The sequence below is a fragment of the Sinocyclocheilus rhinocerous genome, unplaced genomic scaffold (assembly GCF_001515625.1).
Source record: "Sinocyclocheilus rhinocerous isolate Xijiao unplaced genomic scaffold, SAMN03320098_v1.1 scaffold51, whole genome shotgun sequence".
In the NCBI taxonomy this organism is placed as follows: domain Eukaryota; kingdom Metazoa; phylum Chordata; class Actinopteri; order Cypriniformes; family Cyprinidae; genus Sinocyclocheilus; species Sinocyclocheilus rhinocerous.
Genome location: NW_015641017.1, coordinates 182,147 through 201,223, shown reverse-complemented (window position 1 = coordinate 201,223; position 19,077 = coordinate 182,147). Strand labels below are relative to the sequence as shown.

General features: G+C 36.8%; 1 pseudogene; it reads right to left on the bottom strand.

Moving 5' to 3' along the window:
* The window catches only part of LOC107753755 (SUN domain-containing protein 1-like), a 34,134-nt pseudogene that overhangs the window by 5,937 nt on the left and 9,120 nt on the right, over positions 1-19,077 (bottom strand).

Here is a 19,077-nt window from a genome sequence, read left to right as displayed (position 1 = left end):
TCATGTATGGTGTCGAGTCGCCCTTTACATCCTTTACATCCCATCACTCCTTGCAGGTCTCCTCTGATGCGGCCCAGCTCTGCTTCCAGCCCAGCGAGCAAAGCGAGCAAAGCATCATGCTTCTCCTGAGAGACTCCAACACTGCAGCGGGAAACACAAGAGCAAACATTAACACTCAGACAGGAGGAGCCCCAAACAACCATTTTAGCTGGTGATGTATTAGCATGTCTACCTGACAGGAGCCTGTACTGGAGTCTGCTGTGTTAGATGGATTTCCTTTGATTGAGAAGAACATTGAGACAGAATTAGATGGAGTAGAATAAAAAAAAAAAAGTTACAGGTGCTAGAATGTGCAATTCACATCTTTAGAAACAGTAAGATATTTTTAAAAATAAATTAGTACTTATAATCAGGCAAGGATACATTATATTGATCAAAAGTGACAGTAAAACATTAACAGTAATAATAAATGTTTCTTGAGCAGCAAATCAGGCTAATAGAAATATTTCTGAAGAATCATGTGACACTGAAGACTGGAGTAATGATGCTGAAAATTCAGCTTAGACATCACAGAAATAAATTATATTTTCAAATGTATTAAATTAGAAAAGTTATTTTAATTTGTAATAATAATTGTGATGCAATCTAGGAAAACCCACCACATGCTTTGATACAATATAAAAGCTGGGTTCAAGCCCTTTCCAAAACTGTTTTTATTTCATCCATAGCTTGAACGTAACAAAGGTTATGGCTATCTGAAGTTGGCTGATCACCATGATTTTCAGGAACAGAAATTTGAGAAAAACTGGTTTAAAGAGAGGCAATGAAAATAAAAGCACAACAGTCAAGTATCACAAGTAAAAGTTTCACTTTACTGTGGCAAACGTCTTATTTTAGTCACTGTACATGTTGTAAAAGATACAAAATGACCCCAAGGAACTTTGCAAACATTTGAACAGTAAGTGTATATCTGTTCATAAAACATCACAGATTACAGCGTGCAGGCTATCTCCAATTCTTCTCCTGTTCTACTACTCTGGATTTATAAAACATAACCAGACACAGTTCAGAACTGTAATTTGTAGGTTTGGGTTCTAAACTTGTAGTTTTATTTCACGCTGTCACCGTTTGAACTAAATGAATGTAATGCATAGCATTAATATGAAAATGGTGCTGGTCGCTTTAAGAACGAGAGCTCTGTCAAGAGCGCAATACTGCTTCATTACACAAGCAGACTAGCTAAAGCTACCCCAAGCTTTGCATGCCATAGTTCACAGTGGAAAATGCCTTTATTATATACGTTACATGGTTTATTTTGATAGGTGAACTGTCTTTGTAGTGTTAAGGGAAAGCACCTCCGCAGCACATGTTAGCAAACTAGAGAAAGACAGTCTTTTCTGCTTGCCACAATAAATCGCTATTTTTCTGCACAAAACAAGTGAATTTTGTCAAGATATTTTCAGACATGATAGACAAGATGTTATAGAATAATAATTTAATGACAACCCAATTTTGACGAAAAATTGACATTCAACCTATTTTTGAAGTTCCTGAAAACGTCCCAGCGCGACATCCGACGGGTTTTCCTTGATCGCATCACAATTTAATATTCAATATTACTGTTTTTACTGATCAAATAAATGCGGCTTTGGTGAGCATGAGACACAAAAATCTTACTGACCCCAAACTTTTGAACAGTTGTGTAGGCCATTTTAAATATTTTGTATTATCTGTTACAATTTTATAGTATTTCGTAGAAGAATTTAAAGTTAAATCATCTGTAGTGACGAACATCAGCAACGCAACAAATAATTTCGGAGTCTGAGGACATGGTATAACAATCTCTAAACTGTGGTTTCAGTAGTGCTGGGCAGTATGACCAAAAATTTATATCACGGTATCAATGTGGATATTGTGGATGAGTTCTTCTGTGTCATCATGTTCTATTAGTTCTACAGCTTCAGTTTCGGAACTTTCACGCTTAGTAACACATACAGCTGTTCCCTCACCACAGTGCAAGAGTGAAAAGGGACCCCTTTCAAACAGCAACATAAGGTATTGCGGTATTTAAAAAATTAATATCATAACAAAAATAAACACCGGTATTCGGTATGAACCGGTATACCGCCCAGCACTAGGTTTCAGTCATTTCGACAAGACCTGAAAGTCTCAAAAGAGTGTGTTCATACCTCAGTTCTAGAGTTCAGGTTCTTCAGCAGGAGCTCCAGCTCGGCTAGTCGAGCTTCAAGACTCGTCTGATGCTGCACATGCTGTTCCTCAGTCTGGAAGACATCGTGAGAGTAAAAAACATTATGATAACAACTAGATAAAATACTGTAGTTTAACATTTGATAGAGAAGCAATGTCTTTTAAAAGCATTCATGAAATTTCTGGATAAAATCATTGCCTAGTAACATTAAAAGCAGGACTTTAAAATATGCTTCCATATTATTTTGTATTTATTATTTTTTGTTTACTTTATATCCATATATTCATGGCAAAAAATACAATTAAACTTCTTAAACAACAGCATTATAATAACTACATAAAATCTTTCATTTTGTTGTGATGGAAACTGACAAATTTCCCAAGATTTAAAAAAAAAAAACATTTCTGAATAAAATTGATGGATAATAACATTAAACATGATGGTCCCATAAAATATGCTTCCACATTTATTTTTCTTTATTGTTAGTATTTATTTTAAAAGCTATATCAGCTTCAAAGGCAACAGTCATGGCAAAATATATAAATAAATATATAATTAATGAAAATAAGACAATTTCCCTTCTAAAACAAAATTATAATAACAATATAATAATATTTGTATTTTAATGTATTTTTAATGAAAAACATCTAATAATGAAATCTTAGAAGAAATTGTTGAATAATATCATTAAAAGCAGGACAGTCCCATAAAATATCAACTTTCTGGCGATCACTTTGGAAGTGAAAATAACTAAAGATCAAAACAAACTAAAAGAGAATACGAAACCTAATGGGTAAAACCATGGGCAGCATTAGGGGGGGCATATCGTCAGTCAAGTAATCCCCGATGTCAGCCCAGGCCCGGTTGTACGGGGGTACTAGACGGTGCTAAATACCCCCAAACGAAAGCAAAAGCAATTAAAATATCTGGCAAACTATCTAACGTGTTTTTGCAGCATTGAGCAATGTAGCCAATCAAAGACATATTTGTTGATTTCTTCAATGCAATGGCCAATCAGAAACATTAGTTTTCAGAATTCACTCACCGCTGAAAGAACCGGAGTTTTGCACGCTCGCGAATCATCTCATGACTGAGTGCAGACGCGATGTAAATAAAGAGATTTATTGTGTAGTTTAGAGAGCTTGATTATAACGGAACTTTGTGAGATCGCGATGAACTTTGAGTGATTCTTTTAGTGATAATAAAGGGAGCGTGCTTTGTGTGTTCTCTAGGCTATCCATTAAGAATTTGAATGAAACTTTTGTTTTTCGGACACATACATGCTGCAAAGTTTCGGGAATGATGCTGGATTCATTTTCGAAATATCAGCGATAAGCAATGGACGGGACAAAAATCCCTAGGTGATTTACTCTGGAAGTGGTCCTGGCCAAACTTCCACAGACAGCGCGCGTCCTGAGCGAGATCCAGTTCACGGACTAAAAGCGTGTGTAAACTTATTGAGATCGGGACATATTAACCAGTAATTTCATTTCCAGTAACGGACGGTAGAAAGTTCAGAAATGAATGTTATGCGATTTAGGACAGAATAGTCCTCACGTGTCTCACCACAATGATTCAAAACTGACACATTTCAAGTGACACGGGAAAAAGACACGGAAAACTTAAATGAACATCAGAAAAGGAGCGCACGCATTTCTGGTTAAATGAAAAGCCATCAACTGACACTTAAAACAGGAAGCATCGCCATTCAAATCAGCAGTAAGAGTCAAAGTTCCACAGTTTGGTAAACACAGGCAACCTCTTTAAGTTATTCTTCACTGCGCTGTAATATGGTAGCACATTGTTTTGATGCATAGGCTACATCCCTAAAAGAATTTTTTTTTCTTGCCCCCCCTGACTCGAGAGTCAAATGTCGCCCATGGGTAAAACATAAGACGAGCACTCATTCTGACCTCTGCCCTGTTAACCGCTACTCTCTCCATCTGTCCCTTGAGCGCAGTGAACTTGGGCTCCAGGAGCTGAGAAACCCACAGGCTGAGACTCTCTCTGTCTGTCTGTGTGTTTATCTGATCCTCAAGGGCCTGAACCAAACCAACGGCCTCCTCATGCTGCTGTTTAGCCTTCAGCTCCCCCTGCTGGATGCTTTCCCACAGCGCCGCCACACGCTGCTCCAGCCGAGCCAAACGCTCGCTGTTAATGGACTCTGATGCAGCCTGAAAGAATTCAGACCAGAATTTGATTAAAATTAGTGTATTTTTGCTGAATGATTAAATATCAGATTTCACACAAGATATCATACTCTACCGACTGGTCTTGGTTTGTTACCTGTGAGATCACCGGGGGTGAGATGTGTTGTTCGTCAGCCAGTGGTTCTTTAGTGAAAGAAGGTAATGCGGGTAAAGAGGGAAGAGATGGGAGAGAAGGGAGTGGAGGAAGTGATGGGAAAGAAGTGACTGCTGTTTTCCACTCTGTGAGGTTTATAGCTGGAAGGAAGGACAGAGCGATGGGCGGACCGAGGTACCATAATCCTATAAACAGAGAGAAAGGGAAACTTTAAAAGACAGGGTCTCTAAAAATCACATAGTCTTTGATCAGAACCTGCTATAAGAAGTTTATGAACTTTCTGGTACAAAAACTGGCACTTTTTCAAAGTTATTTCGAAGGGATTTCAGTGCTATGCAGGCAAATTCAAATCATGGATTTGAAGAGGGAGAAAGAAAGAATGTGTGTGTTTGTGCAATCCTGAATAAGTGTGAAAGTAATCAAGAGAATAAGCAACACCATCTGGGTTATAACTATGGTTGATTGCACAATTGTGGCTGTTCATCAGTGCCAGTGGTTTCGTGAAGGAATGTTTGGATCGTAACAACGGTTTCTGTGCCGCTGGTGTCACCAAAATGAATTGCAACAACAATGCCTGTTTTTAATATAACTTGTCTCTGTATATTAGACTCAAAAAGAAGTATTGGAGTCTACCATATAAGTATTTTAAGAGTTTTTTAACATCTATATGAAGAGTTCATTTGAAAAAAAAAACAGATAACTCAGTTTTTAACAATTTTCAAAACTCGTGTTTTTTTCATTGTGCATTCCAATTAATCTCAATCAAACTGCAGTTGGGTCATTTTGATTAGAAACTTGATTTTTGAAAATGGAAGAAAATGGAGTTATCTTGTTTTTGCAAATAAACTCTTCATATGTATATATGTATAACACTACTCTTTGTGACATGCTTTTGATGACCACAGACAGCTTACCGCATGGCCCTCATTTTTTAAATATAAATGACAAATGTGTTTGTTAATGTGTAACGCACTTACAATGGAAGCCTAACAAGCAAGCCTGCGGCAATGTTAGTACACATTTCAAATATGCAAATATAACACTGTTACAGAAGTATAACATTAACTTGCAAACATTACATGTACTAGTACGACTCTAGTGAATCACTTAGCACCCTTTTCTGTGTAAAGTTACATTACTGTTCAAAAGTTTGAAGTGGGTAAGATCTTTAAAAGCTTCTTTTTTTTTGTTTTTTTTGAAAGTCTCTTATGCTCACCAGGGCTGCATTTATTTGATCAGAAATACAAAAAAACATTAATATTGTAAAAAAGTAGTAGTTAAAAAGAAAGTTTTAATTTCAATCTATTAATTAATTTTTTAAGTGCCGTCCATTGCTATGGCACAAAGAGCGCTCCGATTATAATCACTAAAAGCTGTCACTCATCTTAGTTCATCGCGATCTCACAAAGTTACATTATAATCGAAGTTACATTATAAACAAAGTTCTCTATGCTGCACAATGAATCTCTTATTTAAATCGCGTCTACACTTTGTTATAATGAGATGACTCGTGCTGACCACAACACCTGACCAAAAACTCCAGCGATTCTAGCGGTAAGTGGATTCTAACTTCTCTCTCTGATTGGCTGTTGGGTTCAAGAAATCAACAGATATGTCTATGATTGGCTACATTGCTCAACGCTGTAAAAACACGTTGAAATAGAAAGCGATCTCCAAAGTGCAAATGCACTGGATAGTTTGCCACATCTGCAATGAAATGCCACTATTACAGCTTTAACTGAGGGTGCTATTGATTTCGTTTGCACCCCCGTAGAACCGGGCCTGCATTAACCCAGTCTTCAGTGTCACATGATCCTTTAGAATTCATTCTAAAATACTGATTTGCTTTTTTTCGTTTAAATAAACTGAATGCATCCTTGCTAAATAAAAGTATTAATTTATTTAATCTTTCGACTCGTGCATCATCAGCTAAACAAGCAAATCCGGTTACTTTTTCTTGGTGTCAGCACAAGAATACCAGGAAGAGACTGGGTGTATCTATCTGTGAAGGACCGTTTTAATGAAGAAAATCCAACTACACGTATACAAGTAATGCTTAAGCAAAAGGTCTTCCACTTAGAAAGTATCCCGACCTCCAAAAACAAACAAAAAAAAACAGTTGAAAGTAGTTTATTTTTTTATTTTTTTTAAACTAAAGACTTCCTTATGTAAGTGCATGTAACAAAAGTACATGCTTATGTAAATCACTGTAAAAGTGTTTTTTTTTCATTTATACAGCATCTAACAGGTGCTTAATGGATTAGTTCACCCAAAAATGAAAATTCTGTCATTAATTACTCACCCTCATGTCGTTTCAAACCCGTAAGACCTTCGTTCATCTTCGGAACACAAATTAAGATATTTTTGATGGAATCTGAGAGCTGTCTGTCCCTCCCATAGACAGCAACACAACTGAAATGTTCCCAAGTCCAGAAACATAGCAAGGAGATCGTTAAAATAATCCATGTGACATCAGGGGTTCAACAGTAATTTTATGAAGCTACGAGAATACTTTGTGCGCAAAGAAAAAAAAAAAGAAAAAAAAAAGACTTTATTCAACAATTCATCACCCTGGTGCCATTTTGGAGAACATCAGCTGGACGTAAACAGCGTATGCTGTTCTGTGTCAGCTGCGTCACGCCGGATCTGTTTCCTACATTGTTGTGATTTGATCTGAACGAAAACAGCGTATCCGCGTGGCGCAGTTGACACAGAACAGCATACGCTGTTTACGTCCAGCGGATATTTTACAGGGTGATGCGGAGGAGACGAATTGTTCAATAAAGTCGCTATTTTTTTTTCTTTTGCGCACAAAAAGTATTCTCGTAGCTTTGTAAAATTACTGTTGAACCCCTGATGTCACATGGATTATTTTACAGATCTCCTTGCTACGTTTCTGGACTTGGGAACATTTCAGTTGTGTTGCTGTCTATGGGAGGGTCAGACAGCTCTCAGATTCCATCAAAAATATCTTAATTCGTGTTCCGAAGATGAACGAAGATCTTACGGGTTTGAAACGACATGAGGGTGAGTAATTAATGACAGAAATTCATTTTTGGGTGAACTAACCCTTTAAATTAAATGAATTCCTTTAGCACTAAGCATTAATATTCCTTCAATGGCAGTGTTACAAATCAGTCCAACTGAATCTCACCGAACAGCAGCAGTAAGGGTAGCAGAAACAGAAGGAGCTTCAGTAGTTTGGGCAGACACCTGACAGACAGAGAGAAAACACGCTCAAAAACTACATTTATCATATGAACACAAGTGATAATATTTGCATTCTGACCAAAAAAAAAAAAAAAAACAGCATATCACATGATTATAGTGCATTACAAAAAACAAAAAAGAAAACAAAGACAATATTTATATTAAGGATTAAATACTTTAAATTTTTACCTGGTGAGAAGAAAGACATTGATCAGAGACATGAGCGCGACCAGCTGATACCATCCTGTTCCCAGACACCAGAAGGCGCCAGTCGCTGCTTTCCCTGTTCAGAGCACGTGTAAGAGCAGAGGAGGAAGTTATATGGAGTGAAAGTTGCTCCAAGTGACACACTGACAGGTTTAAATGATTTAAGGAAGAGATTTATTAGTCAAAGATTCAGAAACAGAGACGGATGGACGCGAACCACCACAGCTGAGAAGCTAAGAAAGGAAGTGCTGGTTAAAATGATTTGAGTCTTCAGACAGAAGTGATGTGGGTTCACTGTGCTTGAAAAACGAACAAGTCAAATATATGCGAAAGTCTAATAAGCCACACTGATATGAGGGAAAGGAGAAAGCAAGAGACAAAGACAAGCATGCTGGAGTCTGAATTTATATCAACCTGGAGAACACACTGCCAACCACAGAACGGACTTCAGCTTCCGGGTCACAAACACACCGGCCGAGCCGAAACCTCGGCAAACCCGCAGAAGCCCATAACCTGGGTGTGTACCATCAAAACAGCCAAAACAGAACACAATCAGACAACATCCAGCGATCCAATCCATCTCTCCCCCCCCAAATCTCTTTCATTTCAGTGTCTTACATAATAGTCTTTCAGCTAACAAATGGATGAAAAACATAAATCGTGAAAGGCACACAAAGGTATCTCTACTGGAATGAGACACTGAAGTTGCCGTCTACTGGGAAGGTGTGTAAAGATCTGAAGGTGTATAACCTGTGTAAGAAACAAGGGCCCACAAGGCTGCGTATACATGGTGGGTGTAGGAATAGCGTTTGTACTCCGTGTGCATTTCCATGTGCTGTTTTCCTTTACAGTCATCACCTGAAAATCAGCAGGGACGACAACATCAACAAGGATGTGTGTGTTTTCACAGTTTTACCACAGTACATTCATGGAAACAATACAAAGCAGATGAATGAAGTCTAGAACATGCATTCATAAAATAATAAATTCAAAATAATACACTGCCGTTCAAAAGTTTGGGGTCAGTAAAATATATTTTTAAAAATACATTAATACTTTTATTCAGCAAGGATGCATTAAATTGATTTAAAGTGACAGTAAAGACATTTAGAATCTTACAAAAGATTTGAATTTCAAATAAATGCTGTTCTTTTGAAGTTCTATGAAAAGAATCTTGAAAAAAAAAATGCTTGACAGTTTCCACAAAAATATTAAGCAGCAAGTTTTCAACATTGATAATAAGAGCGGTTATTTTAAATTGCAATAATATTTCACAATATTACAGTTTTTGTCTATTTTTGATCAAATAAATGCAGCCTTGATGAGACCTCTATCCAAAACATCTTACCAATCCCAAACTTTTGAGAAGTACAGTAAATTAAAATCTGAATCTATAATAATAATACATTCAAAATGACTGAAAACTACTGATAATATAACGTCCATCATGTAAATAAAAAAAAAGACTAAGATATATGGACAGGAAGGCAACATAAAAACATCACAAATAGCTCAAGTGTCAACTTTAGACTGTTGTTACATCCAATGTCCCAGACTCTTGAATTCCCATGTGTGGTACTGTTTAACAACATCATTTGTCAACCTTAAACTCGGTTGTCATTCAGAATGGGCCAATCACATGCTCTGTTGACCATCAGGCTTAGGTTCTTCACTTAAACTAGCCATACAAAAACACATAATCTGGAGCTCAGTGCTCATCAACATGGAAATGCACTCTAATCAGCATGTGGTTCACTTAACTCTTTCTCAACCTCTGAGAATGATGGATTATAACCTAATGGGACCAAATACTGGCTGCTTCACCTGACAGACTTGTTGAACAGCTAAAAAGATCAGTTTGAAAGTGACAAAATGCAATCTAGACTTCTGTTGATGCTGATTCACTACTAAAATATGTTTAGCCACACAAACGTCAATGTCATATGTTATAATAGTTCATTAGCTGTAGTGCTTTCTGTAGCTGTGGTTGCTTTTGCACTGAAGCATTGTTTACGTATCTTGTGTGTACTTACAGAGTGAGCCGTTGAGATTGAGATGGCTGTCTGTGGTCACCAGATCTCGCACGTTCACACTGCCACAGTAGCTGTCATGAGCTGAAACACACACAGAGCAAATAAGCATTTGCTCATTTAAAATTTGAGCATGCTTTTCATTTTTTTTCACAAAAAGCGACTGGGCATGAATTTGCATATATATAAAAACAATTACACACATTGCAACTGCAGGGATTAAAGTGTTCCCTTCCGTCGCTACAAAGGATTTCAGTCAGTTCATAAAGACAGTTGCTTCATTCCTGAATGATTCAGCCGTTCGAATGAATCAATTGAACGAACGATTCAGTGATAAAATCAGTGACTTGCCGCCACCTGCTGGTGGATTTAGTTTCATTTTTAGCGTATAATTTCAGTCAGGAGCGCTTGTCCTCCTAATTTAAATGTTTAGGATTACTTTGATCAATAATCACAAATTCTGATCAAAAATTAGCCTTCCTAATACGAGGTGACATTTGGCTCCTTAAAGTGACTTACAGGGGTATTTTCTTTTTACCTTTGTAATGGCAACATTTTCATCTAAGTCAAATTTAAAAATGTATGTTTATAAGATTTTAAAAATGTCTATTTAAAACAATATAATAAGTAGAATAAGACAAATAAGTTACCAATCATATGAAATTAGTATTAATAAAAAAATCCTTGATTTTATCACTGAATCATTCATTCAATTGATTCATTCGAACGGCTGAATCATTCAGGAATGAAGCAAGTCACTGTCTTTATGAACTGACGGAAATCCGTCGTAGCAACGGAACACTTTAATCCCTGCAACTGGAAATATTTCCAAATTGAAAATGGGAGATTATTTCCTTCTACATTTAAGATGTCTTTCTCTGCTTCAAATATTCATGGTGAAACAAAAATAATTTAAACAAAAAACACAATATGAGGGGTTAAAGAAATAGTTCACCCAAAAATGAAAATTTGCTGAACATTTACTCACCCTCAGGCCATCCAAGATGTAGATGAGTTTTCAGATTTAGAGAAATGTAGCATTACATCACTTTACATCATCAATGGATGCTCTGCAGTGAATGGGTGCCGTCAGAATGAGAGAATAATCCACACCACCCCAGTCCATCAGTTAAAAAGTGAAAATTTGCATGTTTGTAAGAAACAAATCCTTTAAACAGTTGCTTCTGGCCAAAAAAAAAGTCCAAAATCCATAACACTTCCTCCAGTGAAAAAGTCCATCTTCTGTTGTCCTCTCATATCAAAATCCACCCACATATTTGCTTAGAGCTGTTTTGGCTTGTAAACAGTGCTGGATCTGTGCATATTTATCTTCCGATTCAGAAAGATAACTTTTTTACTGGAGAAAGCATTATCATGGATCGAGGAATCATATTTCAGCAGGAAGCAAGGGTTTTAAGTAAACAAAAGTCTTAATGATAGATTTGTTCCTTACAAACTGCTGCTTTTCACTTCACAAGATGTTAATAGATGGACTGGAGTGGTGTGGATTACTTGTGGATTATTGTGATGTTTTTATCAGCTGTTTGGACTCTCATTCTGACGGCACCCATTCACTGCAGAGGATCCATTGGTGAGCAAGTGATGCAATGCTACATTTCTCCAAATCTGTTATGATGAAAAAGCAAACTTTTCTTCAAAATTTTCTTTTTTGGGTAAACTACTCCTTCAATGAAGTGTTTTGAATTATGGAGAGGCGATGTTTGCGACTTGACTTGATCATGTCCTCACCTGTCTTGTCAACACTGTTCAGAGAAGTGGTCATAGTGGCGTCTGCAGCTGTCTGATACGCTGAAGACACAGATGTCGAGTACGGTAAGGAACATGCCATTTCATCCTCCTTCCCGTCTGCGTGGAACGAGCAGTCCTTACAAATATAGCCGTTAGCCAGATTAGTGTGCGCCTCTGTTTTACTGGTGTCTCCATTCTCCAACAGAGAGCTGTGAGCAGTTCTTCTTCTCTGTGCTGAACACAACATTAAGAAAACAAACAAACAAATAGATTAATAAAAAGAGTCAAAGTTCACCATTCAACCTGATGTTATTTACAAAGGACTGATTATAACCTGCCCTGATCTACAGTTCCGAGCAAGAATGAGAGTTGTTTACTCTGTTAACTTAAACTTGAGTTTCCAACAAAAACAGTTGTTTATGCATAGTTTCATAGTTTAAACAGTCAGGATTAAATAAGCAATAGCTACAGTGTGACATTTGCCTAAAATAACACCAATTACATTTGACACTTTGCAAGTTTTCATGAAAGATTGCAAAGACAAACTTTTGAAAAAAATAAGCACTGATTAAGGCAGTTCTTCACCCAAAAATGCACTAAACCGGCAGGATGTTCAAGATGTAGATGAGTTTGTTTTTTCATCAGAAAATATTTGTAGAAATCTTTTTTGAGCTGTTTGACGGCACCCATTCACTGCAGAGGATCCATTGGTGAGCAAGTGATGTAATGCTAAATTTCTCCAAAACTCTTCCGACGAAGAAACAAACTCAGCTACATCCTGGATGGCCTGAGGGTGAGTACATTTTCAGCTAATTTTCACTTTGGGGTGAACTGTCCCTTTAAGAAAATTAAACCGGGTTAGTTTTGACTTCATGTTCATGAAAGGCTGCTGACCAGAATATGCGTGTGTCTTGGAGCTCTGTCTGAGAGTGGACTGATCCAGCAGGCTGGAGATCAGAGATGCATCACTGGCTGTACTGGTGAAACTCGGGTCTGACAGGGTCTGGTCTTTCTGAGGAGTCTGAGTCATGCTCTGAGACACGCTCTCAGACTCATACACGGATGAGCCCTGCTGCTGCCTCCTGCTCCGCACAGACCTGTGGGGAAAAATACAGCAGGTCAATCACATTTGAAAGCGAGTATGCACTGCTAGTACACCCTATATACAGCCATATGTTGCAGCCACCTAATTGCAATTTGTTTAAAATTGTGCAATTTTTCCCCATTTGGTGCATGAAAATATAAGGAATATTTAGGAAGTAAGGAGTATTTTCCTCTAACAGCTTTTGCAAATGCTAGAGAAATTAGATTTTTGAAATCCCAGTTAAGATCTTATAAATTATGCTATGTTTCATAATGAATCATGAGGATGTGCCATTTAAGATCACATGATCACAGAGTAAATTTTTGCTAATATAAGGAATTCAGTTCATTTATATATATATATACACATACAGTACTTTAGAAAAGAGTAAGGTTTCAGTAGATCAGTAAGGTTTTTTTGAAAGAGGCCTCTCATGCTCACCAAGGCTCAATTTATTTGATCAAAAATACAATAAAAAAACAAAAATTACGAAATAATGTCACAATTTAAAATATATGTTTTCTATTTTAAAACCTATTAGGATTTAATATGTAATTTATTCTTGTGATCAAAGCTGAATTTTCAGCATCATTACTCCAGTCTTCAGTGTCACATGATTCCTCAGGAATCATTTTAATATGCTGATTTGCTCAAAAGTATTAATTGCTGTCCACTCTGCTTAATATATACATTAAAAGACAAAATACTACTTGCAAAAATACTAATACTACTATTAGGGATGCACCGATAACACTTTTTCCAGTACTTGCCTGTCTGTTGTCGGTATTTCTTTGTCTGAATATGGCACTTATCACATGCTGTGTGGTATCGGCGTTTGGTATCGGCATTTTAACGAGTACGAGTACAGGAGCTCAGTATCGGGCCCGATACCGATACCAGTATCGGTGCATCCCTAACTACTATACTTGCATGCTTACACTGTGTCAGTTTAATGGCCCATGATTAAGCATTGACACGCAAGTTGTACAAATTTGCTTTAAGTCATGTAAAATATACGCTGCCAGGCTGATCACACAAACATATGTTTTCGGGGAATTTTTTTAAGGCTGGAAAGATGGTCTTTTCACCATGTCATTCATTTTTCTTTATTCACTTTACTCAAGCACCAACATGTCAGTCATTACAGCAGCACAACCAGTTGAGATGCTGTCACTACTTGCATATTTTTACAAATTTAAGATACCCTCCTTCCCTTGAAGCAAAGATGTCCACAGTAACAAGACACATAGGCTTAACAGTTTTAAAAGTTAAAATTTTCCAATTATTATGACAAAAACATGCCGCTCATCTCACGTAGAAGTGCTGGCACGAGGCTGTGCGGGTTTCTCGATAAGAGGTAATGTTGCACACTTGGTTTGTTATCTTACACCGACAGAGAGATGAAGATCTGACCTGCTGACGCTGCTGCTGCTGGTGGCGGTGCTGGTGCTGGTCTGCTTGTAGGAGCCGACACTGTGAATGCCTGTGCACTCAGTGAGGCTGTTGTCACCACAAAAACCACTGCTGGTCTGTAGCCTCAAACTACGGCGAGACATTCTGGGCGAGTCGTACACGGGATTGATTTGATGCTCCTTCTCAAACTCAAGGGCTGCGGTCGAGTAACTTGAGCTGCAGGGCGAAAAAAACATGTAAATATATATGTAAATATATAACATTCAGACAGGCTGCACAAACTTAGTCACATGGTACAACCTGTGGATTACAGTTGCTCATATTTACAAGTTTAATCTTGAGACACCTGCAGTCAGTAGTAAAAAAAAAAGAAGAATCCACTGTGAATCATTTCCGTTTGAGCACATTTGCTTAAAAAAAAGAAAGAAGAAAAAAACTGGAAGAAAAATTCAAATTTTGAATTTGATTGACCTGGGAACATTCCAAGAAATGAAGGAACGTTATGAACTTTTCAAAGCAATAATTTAAAGCTCTCTGACGCTATAATTACAGGTGACAAATGTGAGTGGTGCACCTGCCCAAAATCGCCTGGCCCTTAAAACTGGGCATTGCAGTAAGGGAGGTCACAAAAGAGGCCTAGGGCAACTCTACAGGAGATACAGTCCTCCGTCAAAGACATAGGAGAAATTGTTGAGAAGATGACAACTGCCCACAAACCTGTCTGCCTCAATAAATCTGACTTGATTCAAGGCGGCGGCCTTGGTTTAAACAAAATTCATATTAATTTTGGCTAGAGAAGATGAAGAAAGATAAAAAGCTCTAAATGAATGATTGAGGGCTTTAATGTGAGATGATTTGCTGTGAACTCCCTGCATGTCATGTTAGCATTACCCAAACATAAGAAAATCAAGAACATGTTAATGTGTAGTCAAATCTTTCAAGTAAATATTTTATGGAGTTAAGGAGTTCAGCTGACAAAACATTTGGGAATCCCTGCTCTAGGATAACACTCTCAAACACACTGCTAAACAAACTGAAGAGTGCTTTTATAAACATCAGGATGAAGTTTAATATTTTTAATGGCCTGCCAGCTACTAGATCTAAACATCACTGAACCCTAACAGGAAGTTCATGATCCCTGAAAAGCAGCAGTAAAAAAAAACAAGCATTTTCTGAGTTTAATGCATATCATTTACACTCATTATTAAGTCTTTATCAGAAAAACATGAAGAGAACTAAACTATAAATGTGTATCATATTATATTAGCTTTATCACAATATGCCTTATGCTTCATTAAATAATCAAGAAAATAGTTACATCAACAGATTTTTACTAATGAAGAATGAGGACAAAAGAAACAGAAATAAATGCAAAAACAAAGCTTTCTGAAGGTAACTCTATGTTTTATTTTAACAGTAAACCTCTTGTGCAGCACTTTGTTTGCCAAAAAATAAAAGGAATTGTTTAATTTTCATTTGATTACATTTTGAAAATATCATTACTGTCCATCTCTCTCACTCTCATTGAGCTTGGCACAAGTCATGCGTAAACACTACATTTGCTGTGCTTGTAGGGCTGCAAAATTTGGCTACATTTTTTTGATCATATATCAATATAGCTATAAAATAATAATATGAATAATATGGCTATAAAATAATAATATTAATATTATTATTAATAATAATAATAATAATGATAAATAAAAGCAAAAAATGAATATTACAATCAAAATAATAAATATTACTATTATAATATTTCCCTATAAAATGTTAATTGTTAAACCATCATTAAATCAAAGTTCATTTTAGAAAACATCTACTTAAAGTAAAAAAAAACCTTGCCTATAAAATTAACACTAAAGTCTGAAAATAAATACACCAGATTTTTTTCTACCCACTGCATAAATATTATTGAAGAAGTTTTTTATATGTATAACCCAGGTAAAAAAAAGTGCACTTCCATAATGTACTTAAAGTGCTCTATAATTCAAATTTTGAATTTGATTGACCTGGGAACATTCCAAGAAATGAAGGAACGTTATGAACTTTTCAAAGCAATAATTTAAAGCTCTCTGACGCTATAATTACAGGTGACAAATGTGAGTGGTGCACCTGCCCAAAATCGCCTGGCCCTTAAAACTGGGCATTGCAGTAAGGGAGGTCACAAAAGAGGCCTAGGGCAACTCTACAGGAGATACAGTCCTCCGTCAAAGACATAGGAGAAATTGTTGAGAAGATGACAACTGCCCACAAACCTGTCTGCCTCAATAAATCTGACTTGATTCAAGGCGGCGGCCTTGGTTTAAACAAAATTCATATTAATTTTGGCTAGAGAAGATGAAGAAAGATAAAAAGCTCTAAATGAATGATTGAGGGCTTTAATGTGAGATGATTTGCTGTGAACTCCCTGCATGTCATGTTAGCATTACCCAAACATAAGAAAATCAAGAACATGTTAATGTGTAGTCAAATCTTTCAAGTAAATATTTTATGGAGTTAAGGAGTTCAGCTGACAAAACATTTGGGAATCCCTGCTCTAGGATAACACTCTCAAACACACTGCTAAACAAACTGAAGAGTGCTTTTATAAACATCAGGATGAAGTTTAATATTTTTAATGGCCTGCCAGCTACTAGATCTAAACATCACTGAACCCTAACAGGAAGTTCATGATCCCTGAAAAGCAGCAGTAAAAAAAAACAAGCATTTTCTGAGTTTAATGCATATCATTTACACTCATTATTAAGTCTTTATCAGAAAAACATGAAGAGAACTAAACTATAAATGTGTATCATATTATATTAGCTTTATCACAATATGCCTTATGCTTCATTAAATAATCAAGAAAATAGTTACATCAACAGATTTTTACTAATGAAGAATGAGGACAAAAGAAACAGAAATAAAAAAACAAACAAAGCTTTCTGAAGGTAACTCTATGTTTTATTTTAACAGTAAACCTCTTGTGCAGCACTTTGTTTGCCAAAAAATAAAAGGAATTGTTTAATTTTCATTTGATTACATTTTGAAAATATCATTACTGTCCATCTCTCTCACTCTCATTGAGCTTGGCACAAGTCATGCGTAAACACTACAGCAACCAGAACACAAAAGCATGGAATAAACCTAGCAACGGAAATGAGAAACACAGCACAAACATCTTAAAATAACAGTCCCTTAAAGACCGTGTCTTCCTGTGAGAAATACCCATTGGACGTGTGCCACATCAGATTAGCTTGAATAAAACACTCCCTCCCAAACTTAGCTGAATTACTAGAAGGCCCTTTATCTTCAGTGTTCATGATCTGAACCATACATACTATATCAACTCCTGAAAGATCACTTCTTTGCCAATTTTGCAGCTGGTTTATTAATGACTCAGGAAATGAAAGGGTTCTGTTACAATCAAGGAGATTTTTTTCTACCCACTGCATAAATATTATTGAAGAAGTTTTTTATATGTATAACCCAGGTAAAAAAAAGTGCACTTCCATAATGTACTTAAAGTGCTCTATTTTCGTGCCTTAATTTTATAATTATACTAAAAATCATTCTTTAGGTACTTCTGAAGATAAACTTAAGATCATCCAAGTGTACTCAACTGTGCTATTTTGGGACACCATGAATAGGAACTAAAATGCGCTTTTAACATACTATCTCTGTATTTAAAAAAATGTATACACTAGTACACTCAAGTGTACTACAAGTGGTGACTAAATACATTTTTTAAATACAGAGATTTTTATCACTTTAAAGGGTTAGTTCACCCAAAAATGAAAATTAGTCTGTGTTTTACTCACCCTCGAGCCATCCTAGGTGTATATGACTTTCTTCTTTCAGACAAATCCAGTAGGAGTTATATAAAAAATTATCCTGGCTATTCCAAGCGTTATCATTGCAGTGGGCGGGTGTTTCTCTTTAACAGTCCTAAACACGTCAAATAAAGTGCGCGCATCCATAATAAAACGTGCCTCACACGGCTCCGGGGCATGAATAAAGGCCTCTTGTAGCGATTCCATGCGTTTTTGTGAGAAAAATATCCATATTTCAAACGTAATAAACACTTTTCTCTGACTTCTGCTGACTGTCGTATGCGGAAGCAGTTCCGGCGGATGACGTAGGACGCATGCGTCGCGCGCCTCTGAGAATATGCTAGTCTCACGAGTTTGTTTACAGGAGCAAAGTTTCCTTACTTTAGCAAAGGAAAACCAGTCTCCTCTTGGCTTGGGTTTGTGCTTCTAATTCATGACCGGTGTTTTGTTTTGTTCTCTCTCTGTGCTCGTCACTAATCACGCAACGCCGACGACCTACGCCATCCGCCGGAACTGCTTCCGCGTATGACAGATGCCGGAAGTGATATAAAACTGTTTATTACATTTGAAATATGGTTATTTTTCTTACAAAAAAATGGATTCGCTACAGGAAGCCTTTATTCACCCCCCGGAGCCGTGTGAGGCACGTTTTATTAGAGATGCGCGCACTTTATTTGACATGTTTTGGACTGGTGAACAGAAACACCCGCCCACTGCAATAATAACACTTTGAATAGCCAGGACAATTTTTTATATAACTCCGATTGGATCGTCTGAAAGAAGAACATACTCCTATGGCTTGAGGGTGAGTAAATAACAGGCTAATTTTACATTTTTGGGTGAACTAACCCTTTATGTACGGTATTATGGAAGTGTACTTTTTTTAAAGGGGTCATATGATGTTGCTAAAAAGAACATTATTTTGTGTATTTGGTGTAATGAAATGTGTTTATGCGGTTTAAGGTTCAAAAAACACATTATTTTCCACATACTGTACATTATTGTTTCTCCTCTATGCCCCGCCTTTCTGAAACGCGTCAATTTTTACAAAGCTCATCG